This window comes from Hyla sarda, chromosome 1, assembly GCF_029499605.1.
Source record: "Hyla sarda isolate aHylSar1 chromosome 1, aHylSar1.hap1, whole genome shotgun sequence".
In the NCBI taxonomy this organism is placed as follows: domain Eukaryota; kingdom Metazoa; phylum Chordata; class Amphibia; order Anura; family Hylidae; genus Hyla; species Hyla sarda.
This window is the reverse complement of record NC_079189.1, coordinates 378,285,613-378,302,684: the sequence shown is the minus strand read 5'-3', so window position 1 is coordinate 378,302,684 and position 17,072 is coordinate 378,285,613. Positions and strand designations below refer to the sequence as shown.

At 53.4% G+C, this 17,072-nt stretch overlaps 1 protein-coding gene across 4 annotated transcripts in view; it reads right to left on the bottom strand.

Annotated features, from left to right (window-relative positions):
* The window catches only part of RMI1 (RecQ mediated genome instability 1), a 155,881-nt gene that overhangs the window by 102,835 nt on the left and 35,974 nt on the right, over window positions 1-17,072 (bottom strand). The window contains exon 4 of one of the 4 annotated variants that reach the window (XR_008844894.1): window positions 8,068-8,263. The exons of the other annotated variants lie outside the window; for them this stretch is intronic. The gene's annotated coding sequence lies outside the window, so the exon portion shown is untranslated. Of the gene's footprint in view, window positions 1-8,067; window positions 8,264-17,072 lie in introns of those variants that run through there. 4 annotated transcript variants of the gene reach the window in all.

Sequence of the window (17,072 nt, the reverse complement as noted above, 5' to 3'; positions counted from 1 at the left end):
TCCACTGCCTCCCTGACACTGAGGACAGCACTTAAGGTGCCTCGGCCTGGAACAGAGCAGTGCTGAGCCCCCGAAAGGAGCCGGGGTGCAAACTTCACCAGCCGATTAAACAGTATCTTGGCCAGAAGCTTCCTGTCCGTATTGAGAAGAGCTATGGGCCTCCAATTCTCAATCCGGCTAGGATCTTTACCCTTTGACAGGAGAATCAGGGCTGACCTCCTCATTGACTTCGGCAGAGTGCCCGAGGAGAGACACTCATTGAATACCTCAGTCAAGAGGGGAGCTAAAGACTCCTTAAAGGTCCTGTACCACTCGGATGTTAAGCCATCCGGACCTGGCGACTTCTTAGGGGCAAGCCCCTCGATCGCCAGTCTCACTTCCTCTTCCCTGATTTCTTCTGCCAAAACATCAAGAGAGGGGTCTACCCCTGGCTCAGGAAAGGTTTCAGCCAGGAAAACCGACATCCCGTCTCGATCTAGATCCTTCCTTCCCAAGAGGTGCGAGTAGAAGGATCTGACGACCTCCAAGATCCCCGATCTGGACCGATTCAGAGATCCTGTACTATCGATCAGTCCTGAAATGACTTTACTACTCACTGACATCTTGCAGTTCCTGTAAGGGTCGGGCGAGCGGTACTTCCCGAAATCCCTCTCAAAAACCAAAGATGCGTGCCTATCGTACTGACACCTCATCAGCAAGGATTTCACTCTGGAGATATCCTCACGGCTACCTCCAGTTGAGACAAGAAGCTCGAGTTTCCTCCTCAGACCCTGATACAAGCGATACCTGTTCAGGGACCTGAGGCTCGAGAGCTGGCGGAAGAACCCCGCAACCCGCTTCTTGAATATCTCCCACCACTCCAGCTTATTACTACAAAGATCTAGTAAAGGTACCTGACTCTGAAGAAAATCCTCAAAGGACTGTCTTACCTCTCCTTCCACCAGGAGGGACGAATTCAGCTTCCAATAACCTTTACCCATCCGGGGGGTCTCTGAAACATTCAGGGAAAACAAAATCATACAGTGATCGGAGAACTCCACCTCAACCACGGACACTGCGGAAGAGACAGCTTCCTCCTTTAAATAAAACCTGTCTATTCTAGACCTGCGGCTACCTTGATGATAGGTGAAACCCGCGTGGCCCGAGGGGCTCCGGATGTGGGCGTCCTCTAGGCGAGCTTCTCTAGTTATGCTAATTAGTGCCACACTATCGCAAGTCAGTGGACCATTGGAGCCTCTCCTATCCTGGGACCTCGTGACATTATTGAAGTCCCCTCCAAAGATCACTTGCTGACTCGTAAAAAGAAAGGGCTTAATCCTCATAAAGAGATCTTTACGGCCCCGCTTAGTTTGCGGGGCGTAGATGTTAATGAGCCGGAGCTCTTGTCCCTTCATGAAGACATCAATGATCAGGCACCTCCCCATTTCTAGCTCAATAACCCGTCTGCATTCAACAGGAGCGGAAAAAAAGACCGCCACCCCACTATACGGCTCAGCCGCAAGAGACCAGTGGGAGGGACCGCGCCTCCACTCTCTCCTGGCTTTTGCCAGAGAGGCAAGATCTGACAACCTGGTCTCTTGTAAAAAGAAAATGTCGGCTTCAACACGGCCGAGAAAATCAAAGGCTGCAAATCTAGCCGTATCCGACTTTATACTGGCACAGTTAATAGATGCCAGCGTCAGTGGGGTGAGTGCCGCCATCATGGGTGATTGAGTTAGATGGCCTCACCCCTTAAACCTTCTTCCTCTCCTTCCCTCCACCCCCATTGGAATCAGAGGAAGACCCTTTACTTCTTTTTAAACTCTGGGACATATCCATCCCAGGATCTTTACCTCCGGCACCTGGTGTTACCTTTCCCCCTGAGGAAACTACCCCAGAGGAAGGAGGCTCGGTACCTCCTGGAGGCCGCACTGCCTCCTGACCCTCGAGAAGAGGAGGGGAGATGGTATCCCCGAGGGCCTCATATCGATTCGAAAGGACGATCAGAGGGTCAGAGACTGAGTTGTTCCTTCTATGGTCTGAGGCTACAATTGAAGAGGAGGACGGCGCCACCTTACTCTTACACTTCTTCCTCCTCTTCTTTTTCTGGCCACCATTTACTGTCTGCCCCTCCTCCTCCTCCTCATCCACAGTTTCGGATTCAGAGGTATGACTGGAGGAAGGAGCATCTTGACCTTCTTCCCTACGCAGTCTCCCTATCTCCTCGTCCAGTTTGGCCTCACCCAAAGCCTCAGAGTTATTCTGACCTCCTTCTGAGCCAGTGTCTGGAGTGGGACCCCGAGCTACCCCTGGCACCTGGGCATTCTCAAGGGCCCTCTCCAACCTGCGCTTCTCCTCTCGCCTCCGCATAGAGGGGGTCTTATGTTTTTCCTTCACTGGCTTTGGTGCCCCCTCTCCTCCACTGGTCCCCTCCCCCGCCGGGGCAACTGTTAGGCTTTCCCCAGACGGGGCGGTCACAGCATTAGAGAACGAGCGCGGACACCGGCTGAACGGGTGACCTAAGTCACCACACAAGTTACACCGAATCTGCCCACAGGTGGCCGCCAGGTGACCCACCCCACAGCAGAGGGCGCATATCTGCTGAGTGCAGTTGGCACTAAAGTGGTTTGGGTCACCACACCTGTGACACAGCTTCGGCTGCCCCTGGTAGAAGATCTGAATTCTGTCGCGTCCCAGGAAGGCGGCCGAAGGAATGTGGGTGACAGTGTTCCCGGAACGCCTGAGACGGACGGAAAACGTCCAGGCCCCAGACCATATATTGTGCTCATCAAAGTTTTTCCGGGGGATGTCCGTCACCTCCCCGTACCTGCCCAGCCAGGTCATAATGTCATAACAAGAAAGTGACTCGTTACGGGTCAAAACGGTCACTTTCTTTACCATACTCTGGCGAGATACCGCTTTTACAGCGAAATCTCGCCATCCGGGCTCGTTTTTCACCAGCTCATAATTAGACCAGAAGAGATCTAGTCCCTCCGGCCTAACAAAGCTGACGTCAAACTCAGAGGAGCCGAAAGGGTGGATCAGGGCAAAGATGTCCCTAGCCCTGAAACCCATCTGGAAGAGAAGCTCCACCACTTTGCCCCTTTGGGGGCACGCATCTTCGCCTTTCCAGACCAGACGGGCCACATTCCTGCGACCTACCTCCTGCCCGGGTGTCTGGAGGGACCATACAGTCTCCCCATTTCTCTGTCGGAATGCTCCCAGACCATGTCTCTCCACCCAGAAAGATAGGTCCATCTCCTTTCCCTCTACCTGGAGCGTCCTTTCTCCTCTCTTCAGTGCCTCCAGGAGGCGCCGTTGCAACTGACCGTCACCAGATACAGGAGGTAAAGATCCCACTGAACCCCCGGCCGCCACGCTGGCATAACTCCTGGCGACCGAGGGGGCAGCCGGACCAGACCCTGTCCCTACGGCCCCACCTAAACCACCTGCACTGCCACAAACGTCACTATTATACACACCACTACTACTCCTCTCATTCACTCCACTATCACCCCTCCCATCTGCACCACTCCCACTCATTCCACTACCACCCCGCCCATTCACTCCACTACCACTCCTCCCATCCGCACCACCACCACCACTCCTCCCATTCAATCCACCACCACCACTCACTCCACTACCACTCCTCCCATCTGCATCACTGCCACCCCGCCCATTCACTCCACTACCACTCCTCCCATCTGCACCACTACCACTCCTCCTATTCACTCCATTACCACTCCTCACATTCACTCCACCATCACTCCCACATACACTCCTTTCATCCACAGCACTACTACTCCCATCATTCACACACCTTGTAGTGACATTGCTTTTGGTTTTATTAGCAGTGTTTTTGGGATCAGCCGCTGCTTCACCCACTACCTCTGGGCTGGCCAGGACATGCTTTAGCTGGATCTCTGTCGGCGATGCTGATTCCTCCTCCATGTGGGATGTCACCGCAGACATCACATCCCGAGGCCGAGGCTGCCCCTCCAAGCGCACCTCTGCCCCTCCACCTGCCACTGACTTGCAGGGACCCTCCTCCCTCACAGGGGAAATCCCTACAGCGTCCATGCCACACACTGCGCCAGACTGCACGGGATCAGCAGCGGGTCCCAGTGCCTGGACACTCCCCCCCCTCTCAGGGGAGTGCCCTGCAGAGCTGATAACAATGCCAGGGACACCCACCATTAACCCATCCTGCTCTTCCCTACCAGCAGGATGCGTGACTGTAGCACCCACGGCCATGTTGGATGCAGCACTGTACCCCCCGTGCTGGTCCCGTTCCACAGCAGAAACTGGATCTGGCAGGGTGGGGGGCCCAGCAGTCTGAACCAACTTCTCAGGTGGCCCAGACTGCTGGATAGGGGAGAAAACAAACATGACTTGCTCCTCAGCCTTTTTCTTCCTCCTGTTCTTTTTCTTCTTCTGGCTCTCCTCAGGGCCCAGGTCCTGGCCAAAACTGAAATTTTCCAGACGGGTGGGTGACTCCTGCATCACTATGGCCCGCAGGAGCCCCCCACCGACTGGGCCGCTGTCACCACCATCACTACTGTCGCTTTCCTCTGAGGTGGTTGGTAAGGCGACTTGGGCAGGGTTAATATATTCTGCACTTGGGGTGACAGAGGTCTTAGGGGTACACGGGGTATCACACACATCCCCCTCACTCTCATCACCCTCACTGCCGCCATCTCCCTCACCACCTTCCTCCATCTTCTCCTCTGTATCACACAGGTGTTCTTCCTCCCCCTGGCTATCCTCTTCCTCCTTCACAGGGGTCCGCATGATTTTATAGCGGTCCTCGTTTTTTAATTTTTTTTTAAACATACCTGCTCCCTCTATGATCTGCATTCGGGCTCTCACCACCTCCTGCTCCTCTGCCTTCAGCTCGCACACTCTAGCAGCAAACTTAGCCCTCATGGCCTTGGCAGAGTTATCTGTCTGGTAGCGGGCAAACTTCAGATCCTCCCTTAACACTTTCAGCTTCTTTCCCAGCTGTTCGTATTCCACCAACTTTGCCTGCATGCGGGATCCAAACGTGGCAAGCGACTCCCTGGGTCCCTTCACCCCCCATTGCTGGGGTTCCGTAACATTAGAAACAGTCCCTGAAGACACAACAATTATCTTCCTACCGTATGCCTTGCGGTTTCCAGCGATGGACGGGGGAGTGGGCTCCACATTACTGCGGAGCCTGCTGGATCTTCTGACCCCGTCCTTGGAATCGGCCGTAACTCTCTCACTCCCACCCCCCGCCGGCCTAGTACGGGAGGTGGAAGGCCGTGGGTCCATAGCAGGAGGCTCTTCCCAGGAGTCTGCCACCCTCCTGGGGAAAAGGTTGCTGGAAAAAACTCCTTCTCTCCTCTCTCTCTGGACAACTCTGGAAGTGAGACACACCCAACAGCTGCTGTGTTCCACAGGAAGTGCTCTCTGCTGACATCTCTGTCCATTTTAGGAACTGTCCAGAACAGCATATGTTTGCTATGGGGATTTCCTTTTACTCTGGACAGTTCCTAAAATGGACAGAGATGTCAGCAGAGAGCACTGTGGTCATGATGTCAGCAGACAGCTCTGTGTTTCAAACGGAAAAGAATTTCCCCTGTAGTATTCAGCAGCTAATAAGTACAGGAAGGATTAAGATTTTTTTAATAGAAGTAATTTACAAATCTGTTTAACTTTCTGGCACCAGTTGATTTGTAGTACTAAGTTGAGAATTGTAGTACTAAGCAACTGCTCAACCAAGAAGTAGAGGAGTAAGACCTACAAAACAAATAGATTTTTGCTGGGTCCAGAACTGGTGCAGAGAGGTAAGCACTGGTATATGCAGAATTTTTATTTTTTCTGTCTGATGTCGGAATACCCATATAAGGATTCTTTTTTTTTTTTTCATTGTTTCCTGAGTGATAAAGTTTCTAGGTTTTTTGTCCACCCAGTTCCTTACCTTGTCTAACTGTAGGCCATCTGTACTGGCCAATTTCCTGTTTCGGGAAAGCTCCTGACCTGACTTCAGTTTGTTTTTAAAATAAAAGTCTACCCTTATTTAGGACTTTAAAACTTGTCTTCTTTTCTGGTATCTTCTCTGAAGGTAGCAACCTGGGGATTTTTTTTTCCAGAGAACTCTAGGTCCCTGTATTGGGGTTAGAGGGTTAAAACCTGAGACTCTGCTTCTCAGTTTATCTCCCAAATATTATCCATTGCAACCAGGGGTCAAGTCCTGGGAAAAAAAAGTGTGGGAACTCACCCTAGATTTCCACTTAAAGGGGTACTAGTCTGATCCCGGGGTCCCACCGCTGGGGACCCCCACATTCTCCCTGCTGCTCCCGGTGTTCGTTAAGAGCGTTGGGTGCAGCGACAGAGGCTCATGACATCACGGTCACGGCCCCTCAATGCAAGTCTATGGGAGGGGGTGTGACAGCCGTCACGCCCCCTCCCATAGACTTGCATTGAGGGGGAATTACTGTGACATCACAAGCCTCTGCCCTGCATTATCAGTCATCCGGCACAGAGCGAAGTTCGCTCCATGCACCGGATGTCTGGGGTGCCGCAGCCGAGACCCCCGTGATCAGACATCTTTTCCTTTGGATAGGGAACAACATGTCTAGGGGCGGAGTAATCCTTTAAGGGCTCATCCTGCAGGACTTCTGCTAATGGGAACTGCGTTCCTGCTGTGAAAAAGTACAGGAACTCCGTTCCCATGAGTTCCTGCAGGACTTGAGCCCTGATTGCAACGCAAATAATACTTATCAGCTATGTAGGTTTTTGTTTCAATTTAATCAGGCCATAACCCATACCTCATAACTTTTAGTGAGAGCCAAGAGGGACAAGCCACGCCCCCTATCTAGAGCTGGGTGGTATGACCAAAAATGTGTATCACAGTATTTTTGGCGGTTCCACAGTATTTAACTGTATTCCCCCCCCCCCCATCATGTGACTCGTGGCCGCTGCTTCTCTAACCAACCCCCTACCCCCCCCCCCCCCCCGGTTTATCAGAACTGCCCTGTCCCCCATATCGGGGAACTAATCATGTTACCCACAAGCACCGCTCTCCTCGTCCTCCTGTGAGTTGCGGGCCGCCGGCCCTGGGAATCTGTACTGTACTTCATATTCCTTGTGCTTAACTCACCTTCCTACGTTCGCCCGTTGCTCCGGGAACGGCCTCACGCTGGGGATGGGAATGTCACAGAGCCATTAGCCTATCACCGGCCTCAGAGATGTCCCGCCTCAGTCGGTGATAGGCTGAGCGCACTGTCATGTAAGGAACTGGCCAGCTTCTTACATGACAGTGCGCTCAGCCTATCACCGGCTGCAGCGATGTCCCGCCTTGGCCGGTGATAGGCTGAGCGCACTGTCATGTATGGAGCCGGCCGGCTCCTTACATGACAGTGCGCTCAGCCTACCAAAGGCCGAGGTGGGACATCGCTGCGGCCGGTGATAGGCTGATGGCTCTGTGACGTTTTCATCCCCAGCGTGAGGCCGTTACCTGAGCAACGGGGGAACGTAGAAAGGTAAGTTAAGGTTTATTTTGCTTATTTTTGCAGTCCAGGCATAAGGAATATGAAGTACAGTACAGATTTCCAGTGCCGGCATCCCGCAACTCACAGGAGGACGAGGAGAGCAGCGCTTGCAGGTGACATATGATTAGTTCCCCGATGTGGGGGACATGCAGCTTGGCTGATAATTTATTGGGGGGGGGGGAAGAGAAGCAGAACAGCGCCCGCGAGTCACATATGATTCACATACGCTGCGGCTGATAATTCATTAATTCGAGGGGGGGGCCTATCCAGTATTGCGGTATGGGAAAAATTCATATCGTACAGGAAAAAAAAATCGGTATTCGGTATGAACCGGTATACCGCCCACCACTACCCCTATCCACACCCGCAGTTATGCCCCTAACTACGCTTTCAGTCACGCCTGAACCACACCTGCACCTGCAGAATGGGAATACCTCTTTAACAGCAATAATACTGTCAGTCTGTTATCTAAGTTTAGGAGGACCTCCTATACTGACAGACTGGCAACAACGACCATCACTACCACTCAGACCACCAGGCTGATTTCTTCCGACTACTATGACTAATCTCTGGAGAACATGGCGGGAAAAAATATTTTAGGTTCCACAGTTTTATAATGCCCTAAACTGTAATAATGCCTCTTTTAGTAGATTGGGTAGATACGTGGGTTGGGGAAGAGTCCGTCGGTCCATCTCATTGCGTAGTTAGGTTGCTCCAGTTGGTAGACAGATCCCTTCAGGTAGTTTCCCCCATACCCCAGCTGTCCCCTGTATGAAAACCCCCATATAAGCTATGTTAATAGTAGGTAGCCTCCTTATTAGCTTGGTAGTCTCCATAAAAGCTTTTGGTAGTAGATATTCACCCACATTAGGTAAGCAACAGAATTCTTCCACATTAGGCAGGCAGCAGATGTTTCCCACATACGGTAGGCATCAGATGCTCCCCACATTAGGTAGGTAGCATAAGTCCCCAACATTAGATAGGCACAAATGTCCCCCGCATTAGGTAGACAGCAGATATCATCAGCAGTAGGCAGCGGTTTCCCCCCTAGTAGGTAGCAGTTTCCCCACTCATGCCCCGGAGTGCAAAGGAAGAGTCCGGCCTTCTTGTGTCTGCTGGCTTAATGAAGCCACAGGGACAAGAGTGATTGATAGGTCCGAAGGCCCAGCCGGGAAAAGGGCCCGCTGTCCACTGCCTGTCATATAAAATCTAAAAAAAAAAATGTATTTATTTTTTTAAATAGTCGGAGCTGTTACAGTTATTCCGCTTCCAGACAGCCAATGTAGCGGCGGAGCTTTAAGAGAACCGCAGTGGCTGCCTGGGAGCGGCACTTAGGTAAGGTGAACTTTTCCTCAGTGTACGGAGCCCTGCTTGTTTTCAGTGTACAGGAATCCTGGTTGTCCTCAGTGTAAGGAGCTCGGCTTGTCTTCAGTGTATGGGAGTCCTGCTTGTCCTCAGTGTAAAGAGCCCCGCTTGTCTTCAGTGTATGGGAGTCCTGCTTGTCCTCAGTGTAAAGAGCCCCGCTAGTCCTCAATGTAAAGAGCCCTGCTTGTCTTAAGTGTACAGGAGTCCTGCTTGTCCTCAGTGTAAAGAGCCCCGCTAGTCCTCAATGTAAAGAGCCCTGCTTGTCCTCAATGTAAAAAGCCCTGCTTGTTGTCAGTGTATGGAGCCCTGCTTGTCCTCAGTGTACAGAGCCCTGCTTGTCTTCAGTGTATGGGAGTCCTGCTTGTCCTCAGTCTACGGAGCCCTGCTTGTCCTCAGTGTAAAGAGCCCTGCTTGTCTTCAGTGTATGGGAGTCCTGCTTGTCCTTAGTGTAAAGAGCCCCGCTTGTCTTCATTGAATGGAGCCCTGCTTGTCTTCAGTGCACAGAGCCCTGCTTGTCTTCAGTGAACAGAGCCCTGCTTGTCCTCACTGTACAGAGCCCAGCCCTGCTTGTTGTCAGTGTATGGAGCCCCCTCAGTGTACAGAGCCCTGCTTGTCCTCAGTGTACAGAGCCTTGCTTGTCCTCAATGTAAAGAGCCCAGCCCTGCTTGTTGTCAGTGTATGGAGCCCCCTCAGTGTACAGAGCCCTACTTGTCCACAGTGTACAGAGCGCCGCTTGTCCTCAATGTAAAGAGCCCTGCTTGTCGTCAGTGTACGGAGCCCTGCTTGTCCTCAGTGTACAGAGCCCTGCTTGTCCTCAGTGTACAGAGCCCTGCTTGTCCTCAGTGCACAGAGCCCTGCTTGTCCTCAGTGTAAAGAGCCCCGCTAGTCCTCAATGTAAAGAGCCCTGCTTGTCTTAAGTGTACAGGAGTCCTGCTTGTCCTCAGTGTAAAGAGCCCCGCTAGTCCTCAATGGAAAGAGCCCCGCTTGTCCTCAATGTAAAAAGCCCTGCTTGTTGTCAGTGTATGGAGCCCTGCTTGTCCTCAGTGTACAGAGCCCTGCCTGTCTTCAGTGTATGGGAGTCCTGCTTGTCCTCAGTCTACGGAGCCCTGCTTGTCCTCAGTGTAAAGAGCCCTGCTTGTCTTCAGTGTATGGGAGTCCTGCTTGTCCTTAGTGTAAAGAGCCCCGCTTGTCTTCATTGTATGGAGCCCTGCTTGTCCTCAGTGCACAGAGCCCTGCTTGTCCTCAGTGCACAGAGCCCTGCTTGTCCTCACTGTACAGAGCCCTGCTTGTCCTCAGTGTAAGGAGCCCCGCTAGTCCTCAATGTAAAGAGCCCTGCTTGTCGTCAATGTAAAGAGCCCTGCTTGTTGTCAGTGTATGGAGCCCCCTCAGTGTACAAAGCCCTGCTTGTCCTCAGTGTACAGAGCCCTGCTTGTCCTCAATGTAAAGAGCCCAGCCCTGCTTGTTGTCAGTGTATGGAGCCCCCTCAGTGTACAGAGCCCTGCTTGTCCTCAGTGTACAGAGCCCTGCTTGTCCTCAGTGCACAGAGCCCTGCTTGTCCTCAGTGTACAGAGCCCTGCTTGTCCTCAGTGCACAGAGCCCTGCTTGTCCTCAGTGTACAGAGCCCTGCTTGTCCTCAGTGTACAGAGCCCTGCTTGTCCTCAGTGCACAGAGCCCTGCTTGTCCTCAGTGTACAGAGCCCTGCTTGTCCTCAGTTCACAGAGCCCTGCTTGTCCTCAGTGTACAGAGCCCTGCTTGTCCTCAGTGTACAGAGCTCTTCTTGTCCTCAGTGTACAGAGCCTTGCCTGTCCTCAGTGTACAGAGCCCTGCCTGTCCTCAGTGTACAGAGCCCTGCCGGTCCTCAGTGTAAGGAGCCCCGCTTGTCTTCAGTGTACGAGAGTCCTGCTTGTCCACAATGTAAAGAGCCCTGCTTGTCCTCAATGTAAAGAGCCCTGCTTGTTGTCAGTGTACGGAGCCCTGCTTGTCCTCAGTGTACAGAGCCCTGCTTGTCCTCAGTGTACAGAGTCCTGCTTGTCTTCAGTGTACGGGAGCCTTGCTTGTCCTCAGTGTACAGAGCCCTGCTTGTCCTCAATGTAAAGAGCCATGCTTGTCGTCAGTGTACGGAGCCCTGCTTGTCCTAAGTGTACAGAGCCCTGCTTGTCCTCAGTGCACAGAGCCCTGCTTGTCCTCAGTGTATAGAGCCCTGCTTGTCCTCAGTGTACAGAGCCCTGCTTGTCCTCAGTGTACAGAGCCCTGCTTGTCCTCAGTGTATAGAGCCCTGCTTGTCCTCAGTGCACATAGCCCTGCTTGTCCTCAGTGTACAGAGCCCTTCTTGTCCTCAGTGTACAGAGCCTTGCCTGTCCTCAGTGTACAGAGCCCTGCCTGTCCTCAGTGTACAGAGCCCTGCCTGTCCTCAGTGTAAGGAGCCCCGCTTGTCTTCAGTGTACGGGAGTCCTGCTTGTCCACAGTGTAAAGAGCCCGGCTTGTCCTCAATGTAAAGAGCCCTGCTTGTCCTCAATTTAAAGAGCCCTGCTTGTTGTCAGTGTACGGAGCCCCCTCAGTGTACAGAGCCCTGCTTGTCCTCAATGTAAAGAGCCCTGCTTGTTGTCAGTGTACGGAGCCCTGCTTGTCCTCAGTGTACAGAGCCCTGCTTGTCCTCAGTGTACAGAGTCCTGCTTGTCTTCAGTGTACGGGAGCCCTGCTTGTCCTCAGTGTACAGAGCCCTGCTTGTCCTCAATGTAAAGAGCCCTGCTTGTCGTCAGTGTACGGAGCCCTGCTTGTCCTCAGTGTACAGAGTCCTGCTTGTCTTCAGTGTACGGGAGCCCTGCTTGTCCTCAGTGTACAGAGCCCTGCTTGTCCTCAATGTAAAGAGCCCTGCTTGTCGTCAGTGTACGGAGCCCTGCTTGTCCTCAGTGTACAGAGCCCTGCTTGTCCTAAGTTTACAGAGCCCTGCTTGTCCTCAGTGTATAGAGCCCTGCTTGTCCTCAGTGTACAGAGCCCTGCTTGTCCTCAGTGTACAGAGCCCTGCTTGTCCTCAGTGTATAGAGCCCTGCTTGTCCTCAGTGCACATAGCCCTGCTTGTCCTCAGTGTACAGAGCCCTTCTTGTCCTCAGTGTACAGAGCCTTGCCTGTCCTCAGTGTACAGAGCCCTGCCTGTCCTCAGTGTACAGAGCCCTGCCTGTCCTCAGTGTAAGGAGCCCCGCTTGTCTTCAGTGTACGGGAGTCCTGCTTGTCCACAGTGTAAAGAGCCCGGCTTGTCCTCAATGTAAAGAGCCCTGCTTGTCCTCAATTTAAAGAGCCCTGCTTGTTGTCAGTGTACGGAGCCCCCTCAGTGTACAGAGCCCTGCTTGTCCTCAATGTAAAGAGCCCTGCTTGTTGTCAGTGTACGGAGCCCTGCTTGTCCTCAGTGTACAGAGCCCTGCTTGTCCTCAGTGTACAGAGTCCTGCTTGTCTTCAGTGTACGGGAGCCCTGCTTGTCCTCAGTGTACAGAGCCCTGCTTGTCCTCAATGTAAAGAGCCCTGCTTGTCGTCAGTGTACGGAGCCCTGCTTGTCCTCAGTGTACAGAGTCCTGCTTGTCTTCAGTGTACGGGAGCCCTGCTTGTCCTCAGTGTACAGAGCCCTGCTTGTCCTCAATGTAAAGAGCCCTGCTTGTCGTCAGTGTACGGAGCCCTGCTTGTCCTCAGTGTACAGAGCCCTGCTTGTCCTAAGTTTACAGAGCCCTGCTTGTCCTCAGTGTACAGAGCCCTGCTTGTCCTCAGTGCACAGAGCCCTGCTTGTCCTCAGTGTATAGAGCCCTGCTTGTCCTCAGTGTACAGAGCCCTGCTTGTCCTCAGTGCACAGAGCCCTGCTTGTCCTCAGTGCACAGAGCCCTGCTTGTCCTCAGTGTATAGAGCCCTGCTTGTCCTCAGTGTACAGAGCCCTGCTTGTCCTCAGTGCACAGAGCCCTGCTTGTCCTCAGTGTACAGAGCCCTGCTTGTCCTCAGTGCACAGAGCCCTGCTTGTCCTCAGTGTACAGAGCTCTTCTTGTCCTCAGTGAACAGAGCCTTGCCTGTCCTCAGTGTACAGAGCCCTGCCTGTCCTCAGTGTACAGAGCTCTGCCTGTCCTCAGTGTAAGGAGCCCCGCTTGTCTTCAGTGTACGAGAGTCCTGCTTGTCCACAGTGTAAAGAGCCCTGCTTGTCCTCAATGTAAAGAGCCCTGCTTGTTGTCAGTGTACGGAGCCCTGCTTGTCCTCAGTGTACAGAGCCCTGCTTGTCCTCAGTGTACAGAGTCCTGCTTGTCTTCAGTGTACGGGAGCCCTGCTTGTCCTCAGTGTACAGAGCCTTGCTTGTCCTCAATGTAAAGAGCCCTGCTTGTCGTCAGTGTACGGAGCCCTGCTTGTCCTAAGTGTACAGAGCCCTGCTTGTCCTCAGTGCACAGAGCCCTGCTTGTCCTCAGTGTATAGAGCCCTGCTTGTCCTCAGTGTACAGAGCCCTGCTTGTCTTCAGTGTACAGAGCCCTGCTTCTCCTCAGTGTACAGAGCCCTGCTTGTCCTCATTGCACAGAGCCCTGCTTGTCCTCAGTGTACAGAGCCCTTCATGTCCTCAGTGTACAGAGCCTTGCCTGTCCTCAGTGTACAGAGCCCTGCCTGTCCTCAGTGTACAGAGCCCTGCCTGTCCTCAGTGTAAGGAGCCCCGCTTGTCTTCAGTGTACGGGAGTCCTGCTTGTCCACAGTGTAAAGAGCCCGGCTTGTCCTCAATGTAAAGAGCCCTGCTTGTCCTCCATGTAAAGAGCCCTGCTTGTTGTCAGTGTACGGAGCCCTGCTTGTCCTCAGTGTACAGAGCCCTGCTTGTCCTCAGTGAACAGAGTCCTGCTTGTCTACAGTGTACGGGAGCCCTGCTTGTCCTCAGTGTACAGAGCCCTGCTTGTCCTCAATGTAAAGAGCCCTGCTTGTCGTCAGTGTACAGAGCACTGCTTGTCCTCTGTGCACAGAGCCCTGCTTGTCCTCAGTGTACAGAGCCCTTCTTGTCCTCAGTGTACAGAGCCTTGCCTGTCCTCAGTGTACAGAGCCCTGCCTGTCCTCAGTGTACAGAGCCCTGCCTGTCCTCAGTGTAAGGAGCCCCGCTTGTCTTCAGTGTACGGGAGTCCTGCTTGTCCACAGTGTAAAGAGCCCGGCTTGTCCTCAATGTAAAGAGCCCTGCTTGTCCTCAATTTAAAGAGCCCTGCTTGTTGTCAGTGTACGGAGCCCCCTCAGTGTACAGAGCCCTGCTTGTCCTCCATGTAAAGAGCCCTGCTTGTTGTCAGTGTACGGAGTCCTGCTTGTCCTCAGTGTACAGAGTCCTGCTTGTCTTCAGTGTACGGGAGCCCTGCTTGTCCTCAGTGTACAGAGCCCTGCTTGTCCTCAATGTAAAGAGCCCTGCTTGTCGTCAGTGTACGGAGCCCTGCTTGTCCTCAGTGTACAGAGCCCTGCTTGTCCTAAGTTTACAGAGCCCTGCTTGTCCTCAGTGCACAGAGCCCTGCTTGTCCTCAGTGTACAGAGCCCTGCTTGTCCTCAGTGCACAGAGCCCTGCTTGTCCTCAGTGTATAGAGCCCTGCTTGTCCTCAGTGCACAGAGCCCTGCTTGTCCTCAGTGCACAGAGCCCTGCTTGTCCTCAGTGTACAGAGCCCTGCTTGTCCTCAGTGTACAGAGCCCTGCTTGTTCTCAGTGTACAGAGCCCTGCTTGTCCTAAGTGCACAGAGCCCTGTTTGTCCTAAGTTTACAGAGCCCTGCTTGTCCTCAGTACACAGAGCCCTGCTTGTCCTCAGTGTACAGAGCCCTGCTTGTCCTCAGTGTACAGAGCCCTGCTTGTTCTCAGTGTACAAAGCCCTGCTTGTCCTCGGTGCACAGAGCCCTGCTTGTCCTAAGTTTACAGAGCCCTGCTTGTCCTCAGTGCACAGAGCCCTGCTTGTCCTCAGTGTACAGAGCCCTGCTTGTCCTCAGTGCACAGAGCCCTGCTTGTCCTCAGTGTATAGAGCCCTGCTTGTCCTCAGTGTACAGAGCCCTGCTTGTCCTCAGTGCACAGAGCCCTGCTTGTCCTCAGTGCACAGAGCCCTGCTTGTCCTCAGTGTACAGAGCCCTGCTTGTTCTCAGTGTACAGAGCCCTGCTTGTCCTCAGTGCACAGAGCCCTGCTTGTCCTCAGTGCACAGAGCCTTGCCTGTCCTCAGTGTACAGAGCCCTGCTTGTCCTCAGTGTACAGAGCCCTGCCTGTCCTCAGTGTAAGGAGCCCCACTTGTCTTCAGTGCACGGGAGTCCTGCTTGTCCACAGTGTAAAGAGCCCGGATTGTCCTCAATGTAAAGAGCCCTGCTTGTCCTCAATGTAAAGAACCCTGCTTGTTGTCAGTGTACGGAGCCCCCTCAGTGTACAGAGCCCTGCTTGTCCTCAATGTAAAGAGCCCTGCTTGTTGTCAGTGTACGGAGCCCTGCTTGTCCTCAGTGTACAGAGCCCTGCTTGTCCTCAGTGCACAGAGCCCTGCTTGTCCTCAGTGTACAGAGCCCTGCTTGTTCTCAGTGTACAGAGCCCTGCTTGTCCTCAGTGCACAGAGCCCTGCTTGTCCTCAGTGTACAGAGCCCTGCCTGTCCTCAGTGTACAGAGCCCTGCTTGTCCTCAGTGTACAGAGCCCTGCCTGTCCTCAGTGTAAGGAGCCCCGCTTGTCTTCAGTGTACGGGAGTCCTGCTTGTCCACAGTGTAAAGAGCCCGGCTTGTCCTCAATGTAAAGAGCCCTGCTTGTCCTCAATTTAAAGAGCCCTGCTTGTTGTCAGTGTACGGAGCCCCCTCAGTGTACAGAGCCCTGCTTGTCCTCAATGTAAAGAGCCCTGCTTGTTGTCAGTGTACGGAGTCCTGCTTGTCCTCAGTGTACAGAGCCCTGCTTGTCCTCAGTGTACAGAGTCCTGCTTGTCTTCAGTGCACGGGAGTCCTGCTTGTCCACAGTGTAAAGAGCCCGGCTTGTCCTCAATGTAAAGAGCCCTGCTTGTCCTCAATGTAAAGAGCCCTGCTTGTTGTCATTGTACGGAGCCCTGCTTGTCCTCAGTGTACAGAGCCCTGCTTGTCCTAAGTTTACAGAGCCCTGCTTGTCCTCAGTGCACAGAGCCCTGCTTGTCCTCAGTGTACAAAGCCCTGCTTGTCCTCAGTGCACAGAGCCCTGCTTGTCCTCAGTGTATAGAGCCCTGCTTGTCCTCAGTGTACAGAGCCCTGCTTGTCCTCAGTGCACAGAGCCCTGCTTGTCCTCAGTGTACAGAGCCCTGCTTGTCCTCAGTGTACAGAGCCCTGCTTGTCCTCAGTGCACAGAGCCCTGCTTGTCCTAAGTTTACAGAGCCCTGCTTGTCCTCAGTGCACAGAGCCCTGCTTGTCCTCAGTGTATAGAGCCCTGCTTGTCCTCAGTGTACAGAGCCCTGCTTGTCCTCAGTGCACAGAGCCCTGCTTGTCCTCAGTGCACAGAGCCCTGCTTGTCCTCAGTGTACAGAGCCCTGCTTGTTCTCAGTGTACAGAGCCCTGCTTGTCCTCAGTGCACAGAGCCCTGCTTGTCCTCAGTGCACAGAGCCCTGCCTGTCCTCAGTGTACAGAGCCCTGCTTGTCCTCAGTGTACAGAGCCCTGCCTGTCCTCAGTGTAAGGAGCCCCGCTTGTCTTCAGTGCACGGGAGTCCTGCTTGTCCACAGTGTAAAGAGCCCGGCTTGTCCTCAATGTAAAGAGCCCTGCTTGTCCTCAATGTAAAGAGCCCTGCTTGTTGTCAGTGTACGGAGCCCCCTCAGTGTACAGAGCCCTGCTTGTCCTCAATGTAAAGAGCCCTGCTTGTTGTCAGTGTACGGTGCCCTGCTTGTCCTCAGTGTACAGAGCCCTGCTTGTCCTCAGTGTACAGAGTCCTGCTTGTCTTCAGTGTACGGGAGCCCTGCTTGTCCTCAGTGTACAGAGCCCTGCTTGTCCTCAGTGTAAAGAGCCCCGCTTGTCTTCAGTGTATGGGAGTCATGCTTGTCCTCAGTGTACGGAGCCCTGCGTGTCCTCACTGCACAATGTCCTTGTCCTCAGTGCACAGAGCCCTGCTTGTCCTCAGTGCACAGAACCCTGCTTGTCCTCAGTGTACAGAGCCCTGATTGTCCTCAGTGTACAGAACCCTGCTTGTCCTCAGTGTACAGAGCCCGGGTGGTCCTCATTGTACAGAGCCCTGCTTGTCCTCGGTGTACAGAGCCCTGCAGAAGAAGT